This window comes from Camelus ferus, chromosome 36, assembly GCF_009834535.1.
Source record: "Camelus ferus isolate YT-003-E chromosome 36, BCGSAC_Cfer_1.0, whole genome shotgun sequence".
In the NCBI taxonomy this organism is placed as follows: Eukaryota; Metazoa; Chordata; class Mammalia; order Artiodactyla; family Camelidae; genus Camelus; species Camelus ferus.
Genome location: NC_045731.1, coordinates 24,203,384 through 24,227,964, shown reverse-complemented (window position 1 = coordinate 24,227,964; position 24,581 = coordinate 24,203,384).

The window sequence follows — 24,581 nt, the reverse complement described above, 5'->3', positions numbered from 1 at the left end:
ACACGTTCCCATAGTGCTAGATGAACGAACGTCTCTCCACATGCTCAGTTCTCAGAAATAAGAGTGTGTGAAAGCCGTCCTTCACTAGCTTCTTGGGAACACAAAGATTTTCTCAGCTGAAAACTACACACCATACATATATATGGGGAGGTACTTGGTCCAACTCGGTTTTACAGTGATAACTGCAGGAACTTCAAAATGGCACAAGGAAACAGACTGAGAAACCACAGTGAAAGATTCCCCTGCAAGAGTTCCCTTTGTGCTAGGTGAATGAACGTCTCTCCTCATAATCAGTTCTGATATATAAATGTGTGTGAAAGCCGTCCTTCACAAAGATTGTTAGGAATACCAAGTTTCTTTTCAGTAGCAATCTACACTGAATTCATATATATGTTGAGGTACAATCTCCAACTCGGTTTTACAGTGAAAACTGCAGGAAATTCAAACAGGCACTGGGAAACAGACTGAGAAACTAGAGTCAAATTTTATCTTGCAAACCGTTCCATTTTTGCTACATGAACGAACCTCTCTCAAAATGCACAGATCTGAGAATGAATTGTGTGTTAAAGCCTTAATTCACCTTGATTGTTAGGAAAACAAACTTCCTTTTAATTTGCAAACAACACTGCATACAAATAAATTGGGAAGTACTAGCTCCAACTCGGTTTTACAGTGAAAATTGCAGGAACTTCAAACCGGCACTAGGATAGAGACTGAGAAACGAGAATAAAAGTTTCTACAGCAACACGTTCCCATAGTGCTAGATGAACGAACGTCTCTCCACATGCTCAGTTCTGAGAAATAAGAGTGTGTGACAGCCGTCCTTCACTAGCTTCTTGGGAACACAAAGATTTTCTCAGCTGCAAACTACACACCATTCATATATATGGGGAGGTATTTGGTCCAACTCAGTTTTACAGTGATAACTGCAGGAACTTCAAACTGGCACAAGGAAACAGACTGAGAAACCACAGTAAAAGATTCCCCTGCTAGAGTTCCCTTTGTGCTAGGTGAATGAACATCTCTCCTCATAATCAGTTCTGATATATAAATGTGTGTGAAAGCCGTCCTTCACAAAGATTGTTAGGAACACCAAGTTTCTTTTCAGTAGCAAACTACACTGAATTCATATATATGTTGAGGTACAATCTCCAACTCGGTTTTACAGTGAAAACTGCAGGAACTTCAAACCGGCACTGGGAAACAGACTGAGAAACCAGAATAAAATTTCTCCTGCATACTTTTCCATTTTTAATAGATGAACGAACGTCTCTCCACATGCTCAGTTCTGAGAGATAAGTGTGTGTGACAGCCTTCCTTCACTAGCTTCTTGTGAACAGAAAGTTTCTTTTAAGTTGCAATATACACTCCATAGATATATATGTGCTGGTACTAGTTCCAACTCGGTTTTACATTGAAAACTGCAGAAAATTCAACACGGCACTGGGAAACACACTGAGAAACCAGAGTAAAGTTTCTCCTGCAACGTTTTCCATTTGTAATAAATGAACGAAAGTCTCTCCACATGCTCAGTTCTGAGAGATAAGGGTGTGTGAAAGCCGTCCTTCACTAGCTTCTTGTGAACATAAAGTTTCTTTTAATTTGAAAAATACACTCCATAGATATATATGTGCTGGTACTAGCTCCAACTCGGTTTTAAAGTGAAAACTGCAGGAACTTCAAACCGCCACTAGGAAAAAGTCTGAGAAACCACAGTAAAATTTTCCCTGCAACTAGATCCTTTTGTGCCAGATGAAAGAACGTCTCTACACATGCTCAGTTCTGATATATAAGTGTGTTTGAAAGCCGTCCTTCAACTAGCTTGTTAGGAACACCAAGGATCTTTTCAGTAGCAAACTACACTAAATAAATATATATGTTGTGGTACTAGCTCCAACTCGGTTTTACAGTTAAAACTGCAGGAACTTCTAACCGGCACTTGGAAAAATGCTGAGATACCACAATAATATTTTCTCCTGCAACCTGTACCATTTGTGCTGGGTGAACGAAAGTCTCTCCACATGTTCATTTCTGAAAGATAAGTGTGTGTGAAAGCCGTTCCTCACCTAGCTTCTTGGGAACACAAAGTTTCCTTTCATGTGACAACTACACTCCATACATATATATGGGGATGTACGAGCTCCAACTCGGTTTTACAGTGAAAACTGCAGAAAATTCAAACAGGCACTGGGAAACAGACTGAGAAACCAGAGTAAAATTTCTCCTGCAAACTTTTCCATTTGTACTAGATGAACGAATGTCTCTCCACATGCTCAGTTCTGAGAGATAAGTGTGTGTGAAAGCCTTCCTTTACTAGCTTGATGGGAATACAAAGTTTCATTTCAGTTGCAAACTCCACTCCATGTATATATATGGGGAGGTACTAGCTCCAACTCGGTTTTACAGTGAAAACTGCAGGAACTTCAAACCGTAACTAGGAAACAGCCTGAGAATCCACAATAAAATTTTCTCCTGTAAACCGTTCCATTTGTGCTGCATGAACGAAAGTCTCTCCACATGTTCAGTTCTGAGAGATATGTGTGTGTGAAAGCCGTCCTTCACCTAGCTTCTTGGGTATACAATGTTTCTTTTCAGTTGCAAACTACACTCCATACATATATATGGGGAGGTAATATCTCCAACTCTGTTTAACACTGAAAAATGCAGGAACTTCAAACCGTGACTAGGAAACAGACTGAGAAACCACAGTAAATGTTTCCACTGCAAACATTTCCCTTTGCGCTAGATGAATGAACGTCTCTCCACATGCTCATTTCTGATATATAAGAGTGCGTGAAAGCCAAACTTCACATCGCTTGTTAGGAAAACCAACTTTCTTTCAGTAGCAAACTACACTAAATTCATATATATGTTGAGGTACTAGCTCCAACTCGGTTTAACAGTGAAAACTGCAGGAAATTCAAACAGGCACTGGGAAACAGTCTGAGAAACCAGTGTAAAATTTCTCCTGCAACCTTTTCCATTTGTGCTAGATGAACGAATGTCTCTCCACATGCTCAGTTCTGAGAAATAAGTGTGTGTGAAAGCCTTCCTTTACTAGCTTGATGGGAATACAAAGTTTCTTTTCAGTTGCAAACTCCACTCCATATATATATATGGGGAGGTACTAGATCCAACTCGCTTTTACAGTGGAAACTGCAGGAACTTCAAAACGGCACTAGGAAAAAGACTGAGAAACCAGAATAAAAGTTTCTACTGCAAACCGTTCCTTTAGTGCTAGATGAACGGAAGTCTCTACAAAGGCACAGTTCTGAGAGATAAGTGTGTATTTAATCCGTCCTTAAACTAGCTTTTTGGAACGCAAAGTTTCTTTTCAATTGCAAACTAGACACCAAACATATATATGGGGAGGTACTAGCTCCAACTCGTTTTTTCAGTGAAAACTGCAGGAACTTCTAACCGACACTAGGAAACAGACTGAGAATCCAGAGTCAAATTTTATCTTGCAAACCGTTCCATTTTTCTAGATGAACGAATGTCTCTCAAGATGCAAATATCTGAGAATTTAGTGTGTATTAAAGCCTTCATTCACCATGCTTTTTAGGAAAACAAACTTCCTTTTAAATTGCAAACTACACTCCATAAAAATATATGGGGAGGTGCTAGCTCCAACTCAGTTTTACTGTGAAAACTGCAGGGACTTCAATCCGCCACTAGGAAACACACTGAGAAACCACATTAAAAGTTTCTCTTGCAACCGTTCCAATTGTGCTGGATGAAAGAAAATCTCTCCACATGCTCAGTTCTGAGAGATAAGTGTGTGTGAAAGCCGTTTTTCACCTAGCTTGTTAGGAACACCAAGTTTCTTTTCAGAAGCAAACTACACTAAATTCATAATTATGTTGAGGTACTCGCTCCAACTTGGTTTTACAGTGAAAACTGCAGGAAATTCAAACAGGCACTGGGAAACAGACTGAGAAACCAGAGTCAAATTTTATCTTGCAAACCGTTCCATTTTTGCTACATGAACGAACCTCTCTCAAAATGCACAGATCTGAGAATGAATTGTGTGTTAAAGCCTTAATTCACCTTGCTTGTTAGGAAAACAAACTTCCTTTTAAGTTGCAAACAACACTGCATACATATAAATTGGGAGGTACTAGCTCCAACTCGGTTTTACAGTGAAAATTGCAGAAACTTCTAACGGGCACTAGGATAGAGACTGAGAAATGAGAATAAAAATTTCTACAGCAACACGTTCCCATAGTGCTAGATGAACGAACGTCTCTCCACATGCTCAGTTCAGAGAAATAAGAGTGTGTGAAAGCCGTCCTTCACTAGCTTCTTGGGAACACAAAGATTTCCTCAGCTGCAAACTACACACCATACATATATATGGGGAGGTACTTGGTCCAACTCGGTTTTACAGTGATAACTGCAGGAACTTCAAACTGGCACAAGGAAACAGACTGAGAAACCACAGTAAAAGATTCCCCTGCTAGAGTTCCCTTTGTGCTAGGTGTATGAACGTCTCTCCTCATAATCAGTTCTGATATATAAATGTGTGTGAAAGCCGTCCTTCACAAAGATTGTTAGGAACACCAAGTTTCTTTTCAGTAGCAAACTACACTGAATTCATATATATGTTGAGGTAAAATCTCCAACTCGGTTTTACAGTGAAAACTGCAGGAACTTCAAACCGGCACTGGGAAACAGACTGAGAAACCAGAATAAAATTTCTCCTGCATACTTTTCCATTTTTAATAGATGAACGAACGTCTCTCCACATGCTCAGTTCTGAGAGATAAGTGTGTGTGACAGCCTTCCTTCACTAGCTTCTTGTGAACAGAAAGTTTCTTTTAAGTTGCAATATACACTCCATAGATATATATGTGCTGGTACTAGCTCCAACTCGGTTTTACATTGAAAACTGCAGGAACTTCAACCCGGCAATGGGAAACACACTGAGAAACCAGAGTAAAATTTCTCCTGCAACCTTTTCCATTTGTAATAGATGAACGAACGTCTCTCCACATGCTCAGTTCTGAGAGATAATTGTGTGTGAAAGCAGTCCTTCACTAGCTTCTTGTGAACATAAAGTTTCTTTTAATTTGAAAAATACACTCCATAGATATATATGTGCTGGTATTAGCTCCAACTCGGTTTTAAAGTGAAAACTGCAGGAACTTCAAACCGCCACTAGGAAAAAGTCTGAGAAACCACAGTAAAATTTTCCCAGCAACTAGATCCTTTTGTGCTGGATGAAAGAACGTCTCTACACATGCTCAGTTCTGATATATAAGTGTGTTTGAAAGCCGACCTTCAACTATCTTGTTAGGAACACCAAGGATCTTTTCAGTAGCAAACTACACTAAATACATATATATGTTGTGGTACTAGCTCCAACTCGGTTTTACAGTTAAAACTGCAGGAACTTCTAACCGGCACTTGGAAAAATGCTGAGATACCACAATAATATTTTCTCCTGCAACCTGTTCCATTTGTGCTGGGTGAACGAATGTCTCTCCACATGTTCATTTCTGAAAGATAAGTGTGTGTGAAAGCCGTTCTTCACCTAGCTTCTTGGGAACACAAATTTTCCTTTCATGCGTCAACTACACTCCATACAAATATATGGGGATGTACGAGCTCCAACTCGGTTTTACAGTGAAAACTGCAGAAAATTCAAACAGGCACTGGGAAACAGACTGAGAAACCAGAGTAAAATTTCTCCTGCAAACTTTTCCATTTGAACTAGATGAACGAATGTCTCTCCACATGCTCAGTTCTGAGAGATAAGTGTGTGTGAAAGCCTTCCTTTACTAGCTTGATGGGAATACAAAGTTTCATTTCAGTTGCAAACTCCACTCCATGTATATATATGGGGAGGTACTAGCTCCAACTCGGTTTTACAGTGAAAACTGCAGGAACTTCAAACCGTAACTAGGAAACAGCCTTAGAATCCACAATAAAATTTTCTCCTGTAAACCGTTCCATTTGTGCTGCATGAAAGAAAGTCTCTCCACATGTTCAGTTCTGAGAGATATGTGTGTGTGAAAGCCGTCCTTCACCTAGCTTCTTGGGTATACAATGTTTCTTTTCAGTTGCAAACTACACTCCATACATATATATGGGGAGGTAATATCTCCAACTCTGTTTAACACTGAAAAATGCAGGAACTTCAAACCGTGACTAGGAAACAGACTGAGAAACCACAGTAAATGTTTCAACTGCAAACATTTCCCTTTGCGCTAGATGAATGAACGTCTCTCCACATGCTCATTTCTGATATATAAGAGTGCGTGAAAGCCAAACTTCACATCGCTTGTTAGGAACACCAACTTTCTTTCAGTAGCAAACTACACTAAATTCATATATATGTTGAGGTACTAGCTCCAACTCGGTTTAACAGTGAAAACTGCAGGAAATTCAAACAGGCACTGGGAAACAGTCTGAGAAACCAGTGTAAAATTTCTCCTGCAAACTTTTCCATTTGTGCTAGATGAACGAATGTCTCTCCACATGCTCAGTTCTGAGAGATAAGTGTGTGTGAAAGCCTTCCTTTACCAGCTTGATGGGAATACAAAGTTTCTTTTCAGTTGCAAACTCCACTCCATATATATATATGGGGAGGTACTAGATCCAACTCGCTTTTACAGTGGAAACTGCAGGAACATCAAAACGGCACTAGGAAAAAGACTGAGAAACCAGAATAAAAGTTTCTACTGCAAACCGTTCCTTTAGTGCTAGATGAACGGAAGTCTCTACAAAGGTACAGTTCTGAGAGATAAGTGTGTATTTAATCCGTCCTTAAACTAGCTTTTTGGGAACGCAAAGTTTCTTTTCAATTGCAAACTAGACACCAAACATATATATGGGGAGGTACTAGCTCCAACTCGTTTTTTCAGTGAAAACTGCAGGAACTTCTAACCGACACTAGGAAACAGACTGAGAATCCAGAGTCAAATTTTATCTTGCAAACCGTTCCATTTTTTCTAGATGAACGAATGTCTCTCAAGATGCAAATATCTGAGAATTTAGTGTGTATTAAAGCCTTCATTCACCATGCTTTTTAGGAAAACAAACTTCCTTTTAAATTGCAAACTACACTCCATAAAAATATATGGGGAGGTGCTAGCTCCAACTCAGTTTTACTGTGAAAACTGCAGGGACTTCAATCCGCCACTAGGAAACACACTGAGAAACCACACTAAAAGTTTCTCTTGCAACCGTTCCAATTGTGCTGGATGAAAGAAAATCTCTCCACATGCTCAGTTCTGAGAGATAAGTGTGTGTGAAAGCCGTTTTTCACCTAGCTTGTTAGGAACACCAAGTTTCTTTTCAGAAGCAAACTACACTAAATTCATAATTATGTTGAGGTACTCGCTCCAACTTGGTTTTACAGTGAAAACTGCAGGAAATTCAAACAGGCACTGGGAAACAGACTGAGAAACCAGAGTCAAATTTTATCTTGCAAACCGTTCCATTTTTGCTTCATGAACGAACCTCTCTCAAAATGCACAGATCTGAGAATGAATTGTGTGTTAAAGCCTTAATTCACCTTGCTTGTTAGGAAAACAAACTTCCTTTTAAGTTGCAAACAACACTGCATACATATAAATTGGGAGGTACTAGCTCCAACTCGGTTTTACAGTGAAAATTGCAGAAACTTCTAACGGGCACTAGGATAGAGACTGAGAAACGAGAATAAAAGTTTCTACAGCAACACGTTCCCATAGTGCTAGATGAACGAACGTCTCTCCACATGCTCAGTTCAGAGAAATAAGAGTGTGTGAAAGCCGTCCTTCACTAGCTTCTTGGGAACACAAAGATTTCCTCAGCTGCAAACTACACACCATACATATATATGGGGAGGTACTTGGTCCAACTCGGTTTTACAGTGATAACTGCAGGAACTTCAAACTGGCACAAGGAAACAGACTGAGAAACCACAGTAAAAGATTCCCCTGCTAGAGTTCCCTTTGTGCTAGGTGAATGAACATCTCTCCTTATAATCAGTTCTGATATATAAATGTGTGTGAAAGCCGTCCTTCACAAAGATTGTTAGGAACACCAAGTTTCTTTTCAGTAGCAAACTACACTGAATTGATATATATGTTGAGGTACAATCTCCAACTCGGTTTTACAGTGAAAACTGCAGGAACTTCAAACCGGCACTGGGAAACAGACTGAGAAACCAGAATAAAATTTCTCCTGCATACTTTTCCATTTTTAATAGATGAACGAACGTCTCTCCACATGCTCAGTTCTGAGAGATAAGTGTGTGTGACAGCCTTCCTTCACTAGCTTCTTGTGAACAGAAAGTTTCTTTTAAGTTGCAATATACACTCCATAGATATATATGTGCTGGTACTAGCTCCAACTCGGTTTTACATTGAAAACTGCAGGAACTTCAACCCGGCACTGGGAAACACACTGAGAAACCAGAGTAAAATTTCTCCTGCAACCTTTTCCATTTGTAATAGATGAACGAACGTCTCTCCACATGCTCAGTTCTGAGAGATAAATGTGTGTGAAAGCAGTCCTTCACTAGCTTCTTGTGAACATAAAGTTTCTTTAATTTGAAAAATACACTCCATAGATATATATGTGCTGGTATTAGCTCCAACTCGGTTTTAAAGTGAAAACTGCAGGAACTTCAAACCGCCACTAGGAAAAAGTCTGAGAAACCACAGTAAAATTTTCCCTGCAACTAGATCCTTTTGTGCTGGATGAAAGAACGTCTCTACACATGCTCATTTCTGATATATAAGTGTGTTTGAAAGCCGTCCTTCAACTAGCTTGTTAGGAACACCAAGGATCTTTTCAGTAGCAAACTACACTAAATACATATATATGTTGTGGTACTAGCTCCAACTCGGTTTTACAGTTAAAACTGCAGGAACTTCTAACCGGCACTTGGAAAAATGCTGAGATACCACAATAATATTTTCTCCTGCAACCTGTTCCATTTGTGCTGGGTGAACGAATGTCTCTCCACATGTTCATTTCTGAAAGATAAGTGTGTGTGAAAGCCGTTCTTCACCTAGCTTCTTGGGAACACAAATTTTCCTTTCATGCGTCAACTACACTCCATACAAGTATATGGGGATTTACGAGCTCCAACTCGGTTTTACAGTGAAAACTGCAGAAAATTCAAACAGGCACTGGGAAACAGACTGAGAAACCAGAGTAAAATTTCTCCTGCAAACATTTCCATTTGTACTAGATGAACGAATGTCTCTCCACATGCTCAGTTCTGAGAGATAAGTGTGTGTGAAAGCCTTCCTTTACTAGCTTGATGGGAATACAAAGTTTCATTTCAGTTGCAAACTCCACTCCATGTATATATATGGGGAGGTACTAGCTCCAACTTGGTTTTACAGTGAAAACTGCAGGAACTTCAAACCGTAACTAGGAAACAGCCTGTGAATCCACAATAAAATTTTCTCCTGTAATCCGTTCCATTTGTGCTGCATGAACGAAAGTCTCTCCACATGTTCAGTTCTGAGAGATATGTGTGTGTGAAAGCCGTCCTTCACCTAGCTTCTTGGGTATACAAAGTTTCTTTTCAGTTGCAAACTACACTCCATACATATATATGGGGAGGTACTATCTCCAACTCTGTTTTACACTGAAAAATGCAGGAACTTCAAACCGTGACTAGGAAACAGACTGATAAACCACAATAAATGTTTCCACTGCAAACATTTCCCTTTGCGCTAGATGAATGAACGTCTCTCCACATGCTCATTTCTGATATTTAAGAGTGCGTGAAAGCCGAACTTCACATCGCTTGTTAGGATCACCAACTTTCTTTCAGTAGCAAACTACACTAAATTCATATATATGTTGAGGTACTAGCTCCAACTCGGTTTAACAGTGAAAACTGCAGGAAATTCAAACAGGCACTGGGAAACAGACTGAGAAACCAGTGTAAAATTTCTCCTGCAACCTTTTCCATTTGTGCTAAATGAACGAATGTCTCTCCACATGCTCAGTTCTGAGAGATAAGTGTGTGTGAAAGCCTTCCTTTACTAGCTTGATGGGAATACAAAGTTTCTTTTCAGTTGCAAAATCCACTCCATATATATATATGGGGAGGTACTAGCTCCAACTCGCTTTTACAATGGAAACTGCAGGAACTTCAAAACGGCACTAGGAAAAAGACTGAGAAACCAGAATAAAAGTTTCTACTGCAGACCATTCCTTTAGTGCTAGATGAACGAACGTCTCTACACAGGCTCAGTTCTGAGAGATAAGTGTGTATTTAATCCGTCCTTAACCTAGCTTTTTGGGAACGCAAAGTTTCTTTTCAATTGCAAACTAGACACCAAACATATATATGGGGAGGTACTAGCTCCAACTCGGTTTTACAGTGAAAACTGCAGGAACTTCTAACCGCCACTAGGAAAAATTCTGAGAAACCACAGTAAAATTTTCCCTGCAACTAGATCCTTTTGTGCTGGATGAAAGAACGTCTCTACACATGCTCAGTTCTGATATATAAGTGTGTTTGAAAGCCGTCCTTCAACTAGCTTGTTAGGAACACCAAGGATCTTTTCAGTAGCAAACTACACTAAATACATATATATGTTGTGGTACTAGCTCCAACTCGGTTTTACAGTTAAAACTGCAGGAACTTCTAACCGGCACTTGGAAAAATGCTGAGATACCATAATAATATTTTCTCCTGCAACCTGTTCCATTTGTGCTGGGTGAACGAACGTCTCACCTCATGTTCATTTCTGAAAGATAAGTGTGTGTGAAAGCCGTTCTTCACCTAGCTTCTTGGGAACACAAATTTTCCTTTCATGTGACAACTACACTCCATACATATATATGGGGATGTACGAGCTCCAACTCGGTTTTACAGTGAAAACTGCAGAAAATTCAAACAGTCCCTGAGAAACAGACTGAGAAACCAGAGTAAAATTTCTCCTGCAAACTTTTCCATTTGTACTAGATGAACGAATTTCTCTCCTCATGCTCAGTTCTGAGAGATAAGTGTGTGTGAAAGCCTTCCTTTACTAGCTTGATGGGAATACAAAGTTTCATTTCAGTTGCAAACACCACTCCATGTATATATATGGGGAGGTACTAGCTCCAACTCGGTTTTTCAGTGAAAACTGCAGGAACTTTAAACTGACACTAGGAAACAGACTGAGAAACCACAGAAAAGTTTTCCCTGCAAACCATTCCCTTTGTGCTAGATGAATGAACGTCTCTACACATGCTCAGTTATGATATATAAGTGTGTGTGAAAGAAGTCTTTCACATAGCTTGTTAGGAACACCAAGTTTCTTTTCAGAAGCAAACTACACTAAATTCATAATTATGTTGAGGTACTCGCTCCAACTTGGTTTTACAGTGAAAAATGCAGGAAATTCAAACAGGCACTGGGAAACAGTCTGAGAAACCAGAGTCAAATTTTATCATGCAAACCGTTCCATTTTTGCTACGTGAACGAACCTCTCTCAAAATGCACAGATCTGAGAATGAATTGTGTGTTAAAGCCTTAATTCACCTTGCTTGTTAGGAAAACAAATTTCCTTTTAAGTTGCAAACAACACTGCATACATATAAATTGGGAGGTACTAGCTCCAACTCGGTTTTACAGTGAAAATTGCAGAAACTTCAAACCGGCACTAGGATAGAGACTGAGAAACGAGAATAAAAGTTTCTACAGCAACACGTTCCCATAGTGCTAGATGAACGAACGTCTCTCTACATGCTCAGTTCAGAGTAATAAGAGTGTGTGAAAGCCGTCCTTCACTAGCTTCTTGGGAACACAAAGATTTTCTCAGCTGCAAACTACACACCATACATATATATGGGGAGGTACTTGGTCCAACTCGGTTTTACAGTGATAACTGCAGGAACTTCAAACTGGCACAAGGAAACAGACTGAGAAACCACAGTAAAAGATTCCCCTGCTAGAGTTCCCTTTGTGCTAGGTGAATGAAAGTCTCTCCTCATAATCAGTTCTGATATATAAATGTGTGTGAAAGCCGTCCTTCACAAAGATTGTTAGGATCACCAAGTTTCTTTCAGTAGCAAACTACACTGAATTCATATATATGTTGATGTACAATCTCCAACTCGGTTTTACAGTGAAAACTGCAGGAAATTCAAACAGGCACTGGGAAACAGACTGAGAAACCAGAGTCAAATTTTACCTTGCAAACCGTTCCATTTTTGCTACATGAACGAACCTCTCTCAAAATGCACAGATCTGAGAATGAATTGTGTGTTAAAGCCTTAATTCACCTTGCTTGTTAGGAAAACAAACTTCCTTTTAAGTTGCAAACAACACTGCATACATATAAATTGGGAGGTACTAGCTCCAACTCGGTTTTACAGTGAAAATTGCAGGAACTTCAAAACGGCACTAGGATAGAGACTGAGAAAGGAGAATAAAAGTTTCTACAGCAACACGTTCCCATATTGCTAGATGAACGAACGTCTCTCCACATGCTCAGTTCTGAGAAATAAGAGTGTGTGAAAGCCGTCCTTCACTAGCTTCTTGGGAACACAAAGATTTTCTCAGCTGCAAACTACACACCATACATATATATGGGGAGGTACTTGGTCCAACTCGGTTTTACAGTGATAACTGCAGGAACTTCAAACTGGCACAAGGAAACAGACTGAGAAACCACAGTAAAAGATTCCCCTGCTAGATTTCCCTTTGTGCTAGGTGAATGAACGTCTTTCCTCATAATCAGTTCTGATATATAAATGTGTGTGAAAGCCGTCCTTCACAAAGATTGTTAGGAACACCAAGTTTCTTTTCAGTAGCAAACTACACTGAATTCATATATATGTTGAGGTACAATCTCCAACTCGGTTTTACAGTGAAAACTGCAGGAACTTCAAACCGGCACTGGGAAACAGACTGAGAAACCAGAATAAAATTTCTCCTGCATACTTTTCCATTTTTAATAGATGAACGAACGTCTCTCCACATGCTCAGTTCTGAGAGATAAGTGTGTGTGACAGCCTTCCTTCACTAGCTTCTTGTGAACAGAAAGTTTCTTTTAAGTTGCAATATACACTCCATAGATATATATGTGCTGGTACAAGCTCCAACTCGGTTTTACATTGAAAACTGCAGGAACTTCAACCCGGCCCTGGGAAACAAACTGAGAAACCAGAGTAAAATTTCTCCTGCAAACTTTTCCATTTGTAATAGATGAACGAACGTCTCTCCACATGCTCAGTTCTGAGAGATAAATGTGTGTGAAAGCAGTCCTTCACTAGCTTCTTGTGAACATAAAGTTTCTTTTAATTTGAAAAATACACTCCATAGATATATATGTGCTGGTATTAGCTCCAACTCGTTTTTAAAGTGAAAACTGCAGGAACTTCAAACCGCCACTAGGAATAAGTCTGAGAAACCACAGTAAAATTTTCCCTGCAACTAGATCCTTTTGTGCTGGATGAAAGAACGTCTCTACACATGCTCAGTTCTGATATATAAGTGTGTTTGAAAGCCGACCTTCAACTAGCTTGTTAGGAACACCAAGGATCTTTTCAGTAGCAAACTACACTAAATACATATATATGTTGTGGTACTAGCTCCAACTCGGTTTTACAGTTAAAACTGAAGGAACTTCTAACCGGCACTTGGAAAAATGCTGAGATACCACAATAATATTTTCTCCTGCAACCTGTTCCATTTGTGCTGGGTGAACGAATGTCTCTCCACATGTTCATTTCTGAAAGATAAGTGTGTGTGAAAGCCGTTCTTCACCTAGCTTCTTGGGAACACAAATTTTCCTTTCATGCGTCAACTACACTCCATACATATATATGGGAATGTACGAGCTCCAACTCGGTTTTACAGTGAAAACTGCAGAAAATTCAAACAGGCACTGGGAAACAGACTGAGAAACCAGAGTAAAATTTCTCCTGCAAACTTTTCCATTTGAACTAGATGAACGAATGTCTCTCCACATGCTCAGTTCTGAGAGATAAGTGTGTGTGAAAGCCTTCCTTTACTAGCTTGATGGGAATACAAAGTTTCATTTCATTTGCAAACTCCACTCCATGTATATATATGGGGAGGTACTAGCTCCAACTCGGTTTTACAGTGAAAACTGCAGGAACTTCAAACCGTAACTAGGAAACAGCCTGAGAATCCACAATAAAATTTTCTCCTGTAATCCGTTCCATTTGTGCTGCATGAACGAAAGTCTCTCCACATGTTCAGTTCTGAGAGATATGTGTGTGTGAAAGCCGTCCTTCACCTAGCTTCTTGGGTATACAATGTTTCTTTTCAGTTGCAAACTACACTCCATACATATATATGGGGAGGTACTATCTCCAACTCTGTTTTACACTGAAAAATGCAGGAACTTCAAACCGTGACTAGGAAACAGACTGAGAAACCACAGTAAATGTTTCCACTGCAAACATTTCCCTTTGCGCTAGATGAATGAACGTCTCTCCACATGCTCATTTCTGATATATAAGAGTGCGTGAAAGCCGAACTTCACATCGCTTGTTAGGAACACCAACTTTCTTTCAGTAGCAAACTAAACTAAATTCATATATATGTTGAGGTACTAGCTCCAACTCGGTTTAACAGTGAAAACTGCAGGAAATTCAAACAGGCACTGGGAAACAGACTGAGAAACCAGTGTAAAATTTCTCCTGCAACCTTTTCCATTTGTGCTAGATGAGCGAATGTCCCTCCACATGCTCAGTTCTGAGAGATAAGTGTGTGTGAAAGCCTTCCTTTACTAGCTTGATGGGAATACAAAGTTTCTTTTCAGTTGCAAACTCCACTCCATATATATATATGGGGAGGTACTAGCTCCAACTCGCTTTTACAGTGGAAACTGCAGGAACTTCAAAACGGCACTAGGAAAAAGACTGAAAAACCAGAATAAAAGTTTCTACTGCAGACCGTTCCTTTAGTGCTAGATGAATGGACGTCTCTACACAGGCTCAGTTCTGAGAGATAAGTGTGTATTTAATCCGTCCTTAACCTAGCTTTTTGGGAACGCAAAGTTTCTTTTCAATTGCAAACTAGACAACAAACATATATATGGGGAGGTACTAGCTCCAACTCGGTTTTACAGTGAAAACTGCAGGAACTTCAAACCGTAACTAGGAAACAGCCTGAGAATCCACAATAAAATTTTCCCCTGTAATCCGTTCCATTTGTGCTGCATGAACGAAAATCTCTCCACATGTTCAGTTCTGAGAGATATGTGTGTGTGAAAGCTGTCCTTCACCTAGCTTCTAGGGTATACAATGTTTCTTTTCAGTTGCAAACTACACTCCATACATATATATGGGGAGGTACTATCTCCAACTCTGTTTTACACTGAAAAATGCAGGAACTTCAAACCGTGACTAGGAAACAGACTGAGAAACCACAGTAAATGTTTCCACTGCAAACATTTCCCTTTGCGCTAGATGAATGAACGTCTCTACACATGCTCATTTCTGATGTATAAGAGTGCGTGAAAGCCGAACTTCACATCGCTTGTTAGGATCACCAACTTTCTTTCAGTAGCAAACTACACTAAATTCATATATATGTTGAGGTACTAGCTCCAACTCGGTTTAACAGTGAAAACTGCAGGAAATTCAAACAGGCACTGGGAAACAGACTGAGAAACCAGTGTAAAATTTCTCCTGCAAACTTTTCCATTTGTGCTAGATGAACGAATGTCTCTCCACATGCTCAGTTCTGAGAGATAAGTGTGTGTGAAAGCCTTCCTTTACTAGCTTGATGGGAATACAAAGTTTCTTTTCAGTTGCAAAATCCACTCCATATATATATATGGGGAGATACTAGCTCCAACTCGCTTTTACAGTGGAAACTGCAGGAACTTCAAAACGGCACTAGGAAAAAGACTGAGAAACCAGAATAAAAGTTTCTACTGCAGACCGTTCCTTTAGTGCTAGATGAACGGACGTCTCTACACAGGCTCAGTTCTGAGAGATAAGTGTGTATTTAATCCGTATTTAACCTAGCTTTTTGGGAACGCAAAGTTTCTTTTCAATTGCAAACTAGACACCAAACATATATATGGGGAGGTACTAGCTCCAACTCGTTTTTTCAGTGAAAACTGCAGGAACTTCTAACCGACACTAGGAAACATACTGAGAATCCAGAGTCAAATTTTATCTTGCAAACCGTTCCATTTTTTCTAGATGAACGAACCTCTCTCAAGATGCAAATATCTGGGAATTTAGTGTGTATTAAAGCCTTCATACACCTTGCTTTTTAGGAAAACAAACTTCCTTTTAAATTGCAAACTACACTCCATAAAAGTATATGGGGAGGTACTAGCTCCAACTCGGTTTTACAGTGAAAACTGCAGGAACTTCTAACCGGCACTAGGAAAAAGACTGAGAAACCAGAGTAAAATTTTCCCCTGCAACCCGTTCCCTTAGTGCTAGATGAACGAACGTCTCTCCACATGCTCAGTTCTGAGAGATAAGAGTGTGTGAAAGCCGTCCTTCACTAGCTTCTTGGGAACACAAAGATTTTCTCAGTTGCAAACTACACACCATTCATATATATGGGGAGGTACTTGGTCCAACTCGGTTTTACAGTGAAAACTGCAGGAATTTCAAACCGGCACAAGGAAACAGACTGAAAAACCACAGTAAAAGTATACCTTTCAAGCGTTCCCTTTGTTCTAGATGAATGAACGTCTCTCCACATAATCAGTTCTGATATATAAGTGTGTGTGAAAGCCGTCCTTCACAAAGACTGTTAGGAACACCTAGTTTCTTTTCAGTAGCAAACTACACCAAATTCATATATATGTTGAGGTACAATCTCCAACTCGGTTTTACAGTGAAATCTGCAGGAACTTCAAACCGGCACTGGGAAACAAACTGAGAAACCAGAGTCAAATTTTACCTTGCAAACCGTTCCATTTTTGCTACATGAACGAACCTCTCTCAACATGCACAGATCTGAGAATTTAGTGTGTGTTAAAGCCTTAATTCAACTTGTTTTTTAGGAAAACAAACTTCCTTTTAAATTGCAAACTACACTCCATAAATATATACGGGGAGGTACTAGCTCCAACTCGGTTTTACTGTGAAAACTGCAGAGACTTCAATCCGCCACTAGGAAACACACTGAGAAACCACACTATGAGTATCTCTTGCAACCGTTCCAATTGTGCTGGATGAAAGAAAGTCTCTCCACATGCTCAGTTCTGAGAGATAAGTGTGTGTGGAAGCCGTTCTTCACCTAGCTTGTTGGGAACACAATGTTTCTTTTAATTTGCAATATACACTCCATACATATTTATGGGGAGGTACTAGCTCCAACTCGGTTTTTCAGTGAAAACTGCAGGAACTTTAAACCAACACTAGGAAACAGACTGAGAAACCACAGAAGAGTTTTCCCTGCAAACCATTCCCTTTGTGCTAGATGAATGTACGTCTCTACACATGCTCAGTTATGATATATAATTGTGTGTGAAAGAAGTCTTTCACCTAGCTTGTTAGGAACAACAAGTTTCTTTTCAGAAGCAAACTACACTAAATTCATAATTATGTTGAGGTACTCGCTCCAACTTGGTTTTACAGTGAAAACTGCAGGAAATTCAAACAGGCACTGGGAAAGAGACTGAGAAACCAGAGTAAAATTTCTCCTAAAACTTTTCCATTTGTACTAGATGAACGAATGTCTCTCCTCATGCTCAGTTCTGAGAGATAAGTGTGTGTGAAAGCCTTCCTTTAATAGCTTGTTGGGAATACAAAGTTTCATTTCAGTTGCAAACTCCACTCCATGTATATATAAGGGGAGGTACTAGCTCCAACTCAGTTTTTCAGTGAAAACTGCAGGAACTTTAAACTGACAGTAGGAAACAGACTGAGAAACCACAGAAAAGTTTTCCCTGCAAACCATTCCCTTTGTGATAGATGAATGAACGTCTATACACATGCTCAGTTATGATATATAAGTGTGTGTGAAAGAAGTCTTTCACATAGCTTGTTAGGAACACCAAGTTTCTTTTCAGAAGCAAACTACACTAAATTCATAATTATGTTGAGGTACTCGCTCCAACTTTGTTTTACAGTGAAAACTGCAGGAAATTCAAACAGGCACTGGGAAACAGACTGAGAAACCAGAGTCAAATTTTATCTTGCAAACCGTTCCATTTTTGCTACATGAACGAACCTCTCTCAAAATGCACAGATCTGAGAATGAATTGTGTGTTAAAGCCTTAATTCACCTTGCTTCTTAGGAAAACAAACTTCCTTTTAAGTTGCAAACAACACTGCATACATATAAATTGGGAGGTACTAGCTCCAACTCGGTTTTACAGTGAAAATTGCAGAAACTTCAAACCGGCACTAGGATAGAGACTGAGAAACGAGAATAAAAGTTTCTACAGCAACACGTTCCCATAGTGCTAGATGAACGAACGTCTCTCCACATGCTCAGTTCTGAGAAATAAGAGTGTGTGAAAGCCGTCCTTCACTAGCTTCTTGGGAACACAAAGATTTTCTCAGCTGCAAACTACACACCATACATATATATGGGGAGGTACTTGGTCCAACTCGGTTTTACAGTGATAACTGCAGGAAATTCAAACTGGCACAAGGAAACAGACTGAGAAACCACAGTAAAAGATTCCCCTGCTAGAGTTCCCTTTGTGCTAGGTGAATGAACGTCTCTCCTCATAATCAGTTCTGATATATAAATGTGTGTGAAAGCCGTCCTTCACAAAGATTGTTAGGAACACCAAGTTTCTTTTCAGTAGCAAACTACACTGAATTCATATATATGTTGAGGTACAATCTCCAACTCGGTTTTACAGTGAAAACTGCAGGAAATTCAAACAGGCACTGGGAAACAGACTGAGAAAACAGAGTCAAATTTTACCTTGCAAACCGTTCCATTTTTGCTGCATGAACGAACCTCTCTCAAAATGCACAGATCTGAGAATGAATTGTGTGTTAAAGCCTTAATTCATCTTGCTTGTTAGGAAAACAAACTTCCTTTTAAGTTGCAAACAACACTGCATACATATAAATTGGGAGGTACTAGCTCCAACTCGGTTTTACAGTGAAAATTGCAGGAACTTCAAACGGGCACTAGGATAGAGACTGAGAAACGAGAATAAAAGTTTCTACAGCAACACGTTCCCATATTGCTAGATGAAAGAACATCTCTCCACATGCTCAGTTCTGAGAAATAAGAGTGTGTGAAAGCCGTCCTTCACTAGCTTCTTGGGAACACAAAGATTTTCTCAGCTGCAAACTAAACACCATACATATATATGGGGAGGTACTTGGTCCAACTCGGTTTTACAGTGATAACTGCAGGAACTTCAAACTGGCACAAGGAAACAGACTGAGAAACCACAGTAAAAGATTCCCCTGCTAGATTTCCCTTTGTGCTAGGTGAATGAACGTCTTTCCTCATAATCAGTTCTGATATATAAATGTGTGTGAAAGCCGTCCTTCACAAAGATTGTTAGGAACACCAAGTTTCTTTTCAGTAGCAAACTACACTGAATTCATATATATGTTGAGGTACAATCTCCAACTCGGCTTTACAGTGAAAACTGCAGGAACTTCAAACCGGCACTGGGAAACAGACTGAGAAACCAGAATAAAATTTCTCCTGCATACTTTTCCATTTTTAATAGATGAACAAACGTCTCTCCACATGCTCAGTTCTGAGAGATAAGTGTGTGTGACAGCCTTCCTTCACTAGCTTCTTGTGAACAGAAAGTTTCTTTTAAGTTGCAATATACACTCCATAGATATATATGTGCTGGTACTAGCTCCAACTCGGTTTTACATTGAAAACTGCAGGAACTTCAACCCGGCACTGGGAAACACACTGAGAAACCAGAGTAAAATTTCTCCTGCAAACTTTTCCATTTGTAATAGATGAACGAACGTCTCTCCACATGCTCAGTTCTGAGAGATAAATGTGTGTGAAAGCCGTCCTTCACTAGCTTCTTGTGAACATAAAGTTTCTTTTAATTTGAAAAATACCCTCCATAGATATATATGTGCTGGTATTAGCTCCAACTCGGTTTTAAAGTGAAAACTGCAGGAACTTCAAACCGCCACTAGGAAAAAGTCTGAGAAACCACAGTAAAATTTTCCCTGCAACTAGATCCTTTTGTGCTCGATGAAAGAACGTCTCTACACATGCTCAGTTCTGATATATAAGTGTGATGAAAGCCGACCTTCAACTAGCTTGTTAGGAACACCAAGGATCTTTTCAGTAGCAAACTACACTAAATACATATATATGTTGTGATACTAGCTCCAACTCGGTTTTACAGTTAAAACTGCAGGTACTTCTAACCGGCACTTGGAAAAATGCTGAGATACCACAATAATATTTTCTCCTGCAAACTGTTCCATTTGTGCTGGGTGAACGAAAGTCTCTCCACATGTTCATTTCTGAAAGATAAGTGTGTGTGAAAGCCGTTCTTCACCTAGCTTCTTGGGAACACAAATTTTCCTTTCATGTGTCAACTACACTCCATACATATATATGGGGATGTACGAGCTCCAACTCGGTTTTACAGTGAAAACTGCAGAAAATTCAAACAGGCACTGGGAAACAGACTGAGAAACCAGAGTAAAATTTCTCCTGCAAACTTTTCCATTTATACTAGATGAACGAATGTCTCTCCACATGCTCAGTTCTGAGAGATAAGTGTGTGTGAAAGCCTTCCTTTACTAGCTTGATGGGAATACAAAGTTTCATTTCAGTTGCAAACTCCACTCCATGTATATATATGGGGAGGTACTAGCTCCAACTCGGTTTTACAGTGAAAACTGCAGGAACTTCAAACCGTAACTAGGAAAAAGCCTGAGAATCCACAATAAAATTTTCTCCTGTAATCCGTTCCATTTGTGCTAGATGAACGAATGTCTCTCCACATGCTCAGTTCTGAGAGATAAGTGTGTGTGAAAGCCTTCCTTTACTAGCTTGATGGGAATACAAAGTTTCTTTTCAGTTGCAAACCCCACTCCATATATATATATGGGGAGGTACCAGCTCCAACTCGCTTTTACAGTGGAAACTGCAGGAACTTCAAAACGGCACTAGGAAAAAGACTGAGAAACCAGAATAAAAGTTTCAACTGCAGACCGTTCCTTTAGTGCTAGATGAACGGACGTCTCTACACAGGCTCAGTTCTGAGAGATAAGTGTGTATTTAATCCGTCCTTAACCTAGCTTTTTGGGAACGCAAAGTTTCTTTTCAATTGCAAACTAGACACCAAACATATATATGGGGAGGTACTAGCTCCAACTCGGTTTTACAGTGAAAACTGCAGGAACTTCAAACCGTAACTAGGAAACAGCCTGAGAATCCACAATAAAATTTTCTCCTGTAATCCGTTCCATTTGTGCTGCATGAACGAAAGTCTCTCCACATGTTCAGTTCTGAGAGATATGTGTGTGTGAAAGCCGTCCTTCACCTAGCTTCTTGGGTATACAATGTTTCTTTTCAGTTGCAAACTACACTCCATACATATATATGGGGAGGTACTATCTCCAACTCTGTTTTACACTGAAAAATGCAGGAACTTCAAACCGTGACTAGGAAACAGACTGAGAAACCACAGTAAATGTTTCCATTGCAAACATTTCCCTTTGCGCTAGATGAATGAACGTCTCTCCACATGCTCATTTCTGATATATAAGAGTGCGTGAAAGCCGAACTTCACATCGCTTGTTAGGATCACCAACTTTCTTTCAGTAGCAAACTACACTAAATTCATATATATGTTGAGGTACTAGCTCCAACTCGGTTTAACAGTGAAAACTGCAGGAAATTCAAACAGGCACTGGGAAACAGACTGAGAAACCAGTGTAAAATTTCCCCTGCAAACTTTTCCATTTGTGCTAGATGAACGAATGTCTCTCCACATGCTCAGTTCTGAGAGATAAGTGTGTGTGAAAGCCTTCCTTTACTAGCTTGATGGGAATACAAAGTTTCTTTTCAGTTGCAAACTCCACTCCATATATATATATGGGGTGGTACTAGCTCCAACTCGCTTTTACAGTGGAAACTGCAGGAACTTCAAAACGGCACTAGGAAAAAGACTGAGAAACCAGAATAAAAGTTTCTGCTGCAAACCGTTCCTTTAGTGCTAGATGAACGGACGTCTCTACACAGGCTCATTTCTGAGAGATAAGTGTGTATTTAATCCGTCCTTAACCTAGCTTTTTGGGAACGCAAAGTTTCTTTTCAATTGCAAACTAGACACCAAACATATATATGGGGAGGTACTAGCTCCAACTCGTTTTTTCAGTGAAAACTGCAGGAACTTCTAACCGACACTAGGAAACATACTGAGAATCCAGAGTCAAATTTTATCTTGCAATCCGTTCCATTTTTTCTAGATGAACGAACCTCTCTCAAGATGCAAATATCTGAGAATTTAGTGTGTATTAAAGCCTTCATACACCTTGCTTTTTAGGAAAACAAACTTCCTTTTAAATTGCAAACTACACTCCATAAAAGTATATGGGGAGGTACTAGCTCCAACTCGGTTTTTCAGTGAAAACTGCAGGAACTTTAAACCAACACTAGGAATCAGACTGAGAAACCACAGAAGAGTTTTCCCTGCAAACCATTCTCTTTGTGCTAGATGAATGTACGTCTCTACACATGCTCAGTTATGATATATAATTGTGTGTGAAAGAAGTCTTTCACATAGCTTGTTAGGAACACCAAGTTTCTTTTCAGAAGCAAACTACACTAAATTCATAATTATGTTGAGGTACTCGCTCCAACTTGGTTTTACAGTGAAAACTGCAGGAAATTCAAACAGGCACTGGGAAACAGACTGAGAAACCAGAGTCAAATTTTATCTTGCAAACCGTTCCATTTTTGCTACATGAACGAACCTCTCTCAAAATGCACAGATCTGAGAATGAATTGTGTGTTAAAGCCTTAATTCACCTTGCTTGTTAGGAAAACAAACTTCCTTTTAAGTTGCAAACAACACTGCATACATATAATTGGCAGGTACTAGCTCAAACTCGGTTTTACAGTGAAAATTGCAGGAACTTCAAAACGGCACTAGGATAGAGACTGAGAAAGGAGAATAAAAGTTTCTACAGCAACATTTTCTCATAGTGCTAGATGAACGAACGTCTCTCCACATTCTCATTTCTGAGAAATAAGAGTGTGTGAAAGCCGTCCTTCACTAGCTTCTTGGGAACACAAAGATTTTCTCAGCTGCAAACTACACACCATACATATATATGGGGAGGTACTTGGTCCAACTCGGTTTTACAGTGATAACTGCAGGAAATTCAAACTGGCACAAGGAAACAGACTGAGAAACCACAGTAAAAGATTCCCCTGCTAGAGTTCCCTTTGTGCTAGGTGAATGAACGTCTCTCCTCATAATCAGTTCTGATATATAAATGTGTGTGAAAGCCGTCCTTCACAAAGATTGTTAGGAACACCAAGTTTCTTTTCAGTAGCAAACTACACTGAATTCATATATATGTTGAGGTACAATCTCCAACTCGGTTTTACAGTGAAAACTGCAGGAACTTCAAACCGGCACTGGGAAACAGACTGAGAAACCAGAATAAAATTTCTCCTGCATACTTTTCCATTTTTAATAGATGAACGAACGTCTCTCCACATGCTCAGTTCTGAGAGATAAGTGTGTGTGACAGCCTTCCTTCACTAGCTTCTTGTGAACAGAAAGTTTCTTTTAAGTTGCAATATACACTCCATAGATATATATGTGCTGGTACTAGCTCCAACTCGGTTTTACATTGAAAACTGCAGGAACTTCAACCCGGCCCTGGGAAACACACTGAGAAACCAGAGTAAAATTTCTCCTGCAACCTTTTCCATTTGTAATAGATGAACGAACGTCTCTCCACATGCTCAGTTCTGAGAGATAAATGTGTGTGAAAGCCGTCCTTCACTAGCTTCTTGTGAACATAAAGTTTCTTTTAATTTGAAAAATACACTACATAGATATATATGTGCTGGTATTAGCTCCAACTCGGTTTTAAAGTGAAAACTGCAGGAACTTCAAACCGCCACTAGGAAAAATTCTGAGAAACCACAGTAAAATTTTCCCTGCAACTAGATCCTTTTGTGCTGGATGAAAGAACGTCTCTACACATGCTCAGTTCTGATATATAAGTGTGTTTGAAAGCCGTCCTTCAACTAGCTTGTTAGGAACACCAAGGATCTTTTCAGTAGCAAACTACACTAAATACATATATATGTTGTGGTACTAGCTCCAACTCGGTTTTACAGTTAAAACTGCAGGAACTGCTAACCGGCACTTGGAAAAATGCTGAGATACCACAATAATATTTTCTCCTGCAACCTGTTCCATTTGTGCTGGGTGAACGAACGTCTCTCCACATGTTCATTTCTGAAAGATAAGTGTGTGTGAAAGCCGTTCTTCACCTAGCTTCTTGGGAACACATATTTTCCTTTCATGTGACAACTACACTCCATACATATATATGGGGATGTACGAGCTCCAACTCGGTTTTACAGTGAAAACTGCAGAAATTTCAAACAGGCACTGGGAAACAGACTGAGAAACCAGAGTAAAATTTCTCCTGCAAACTTTTCCATTTGTACTAGATGAACGAATGTCTCTCCT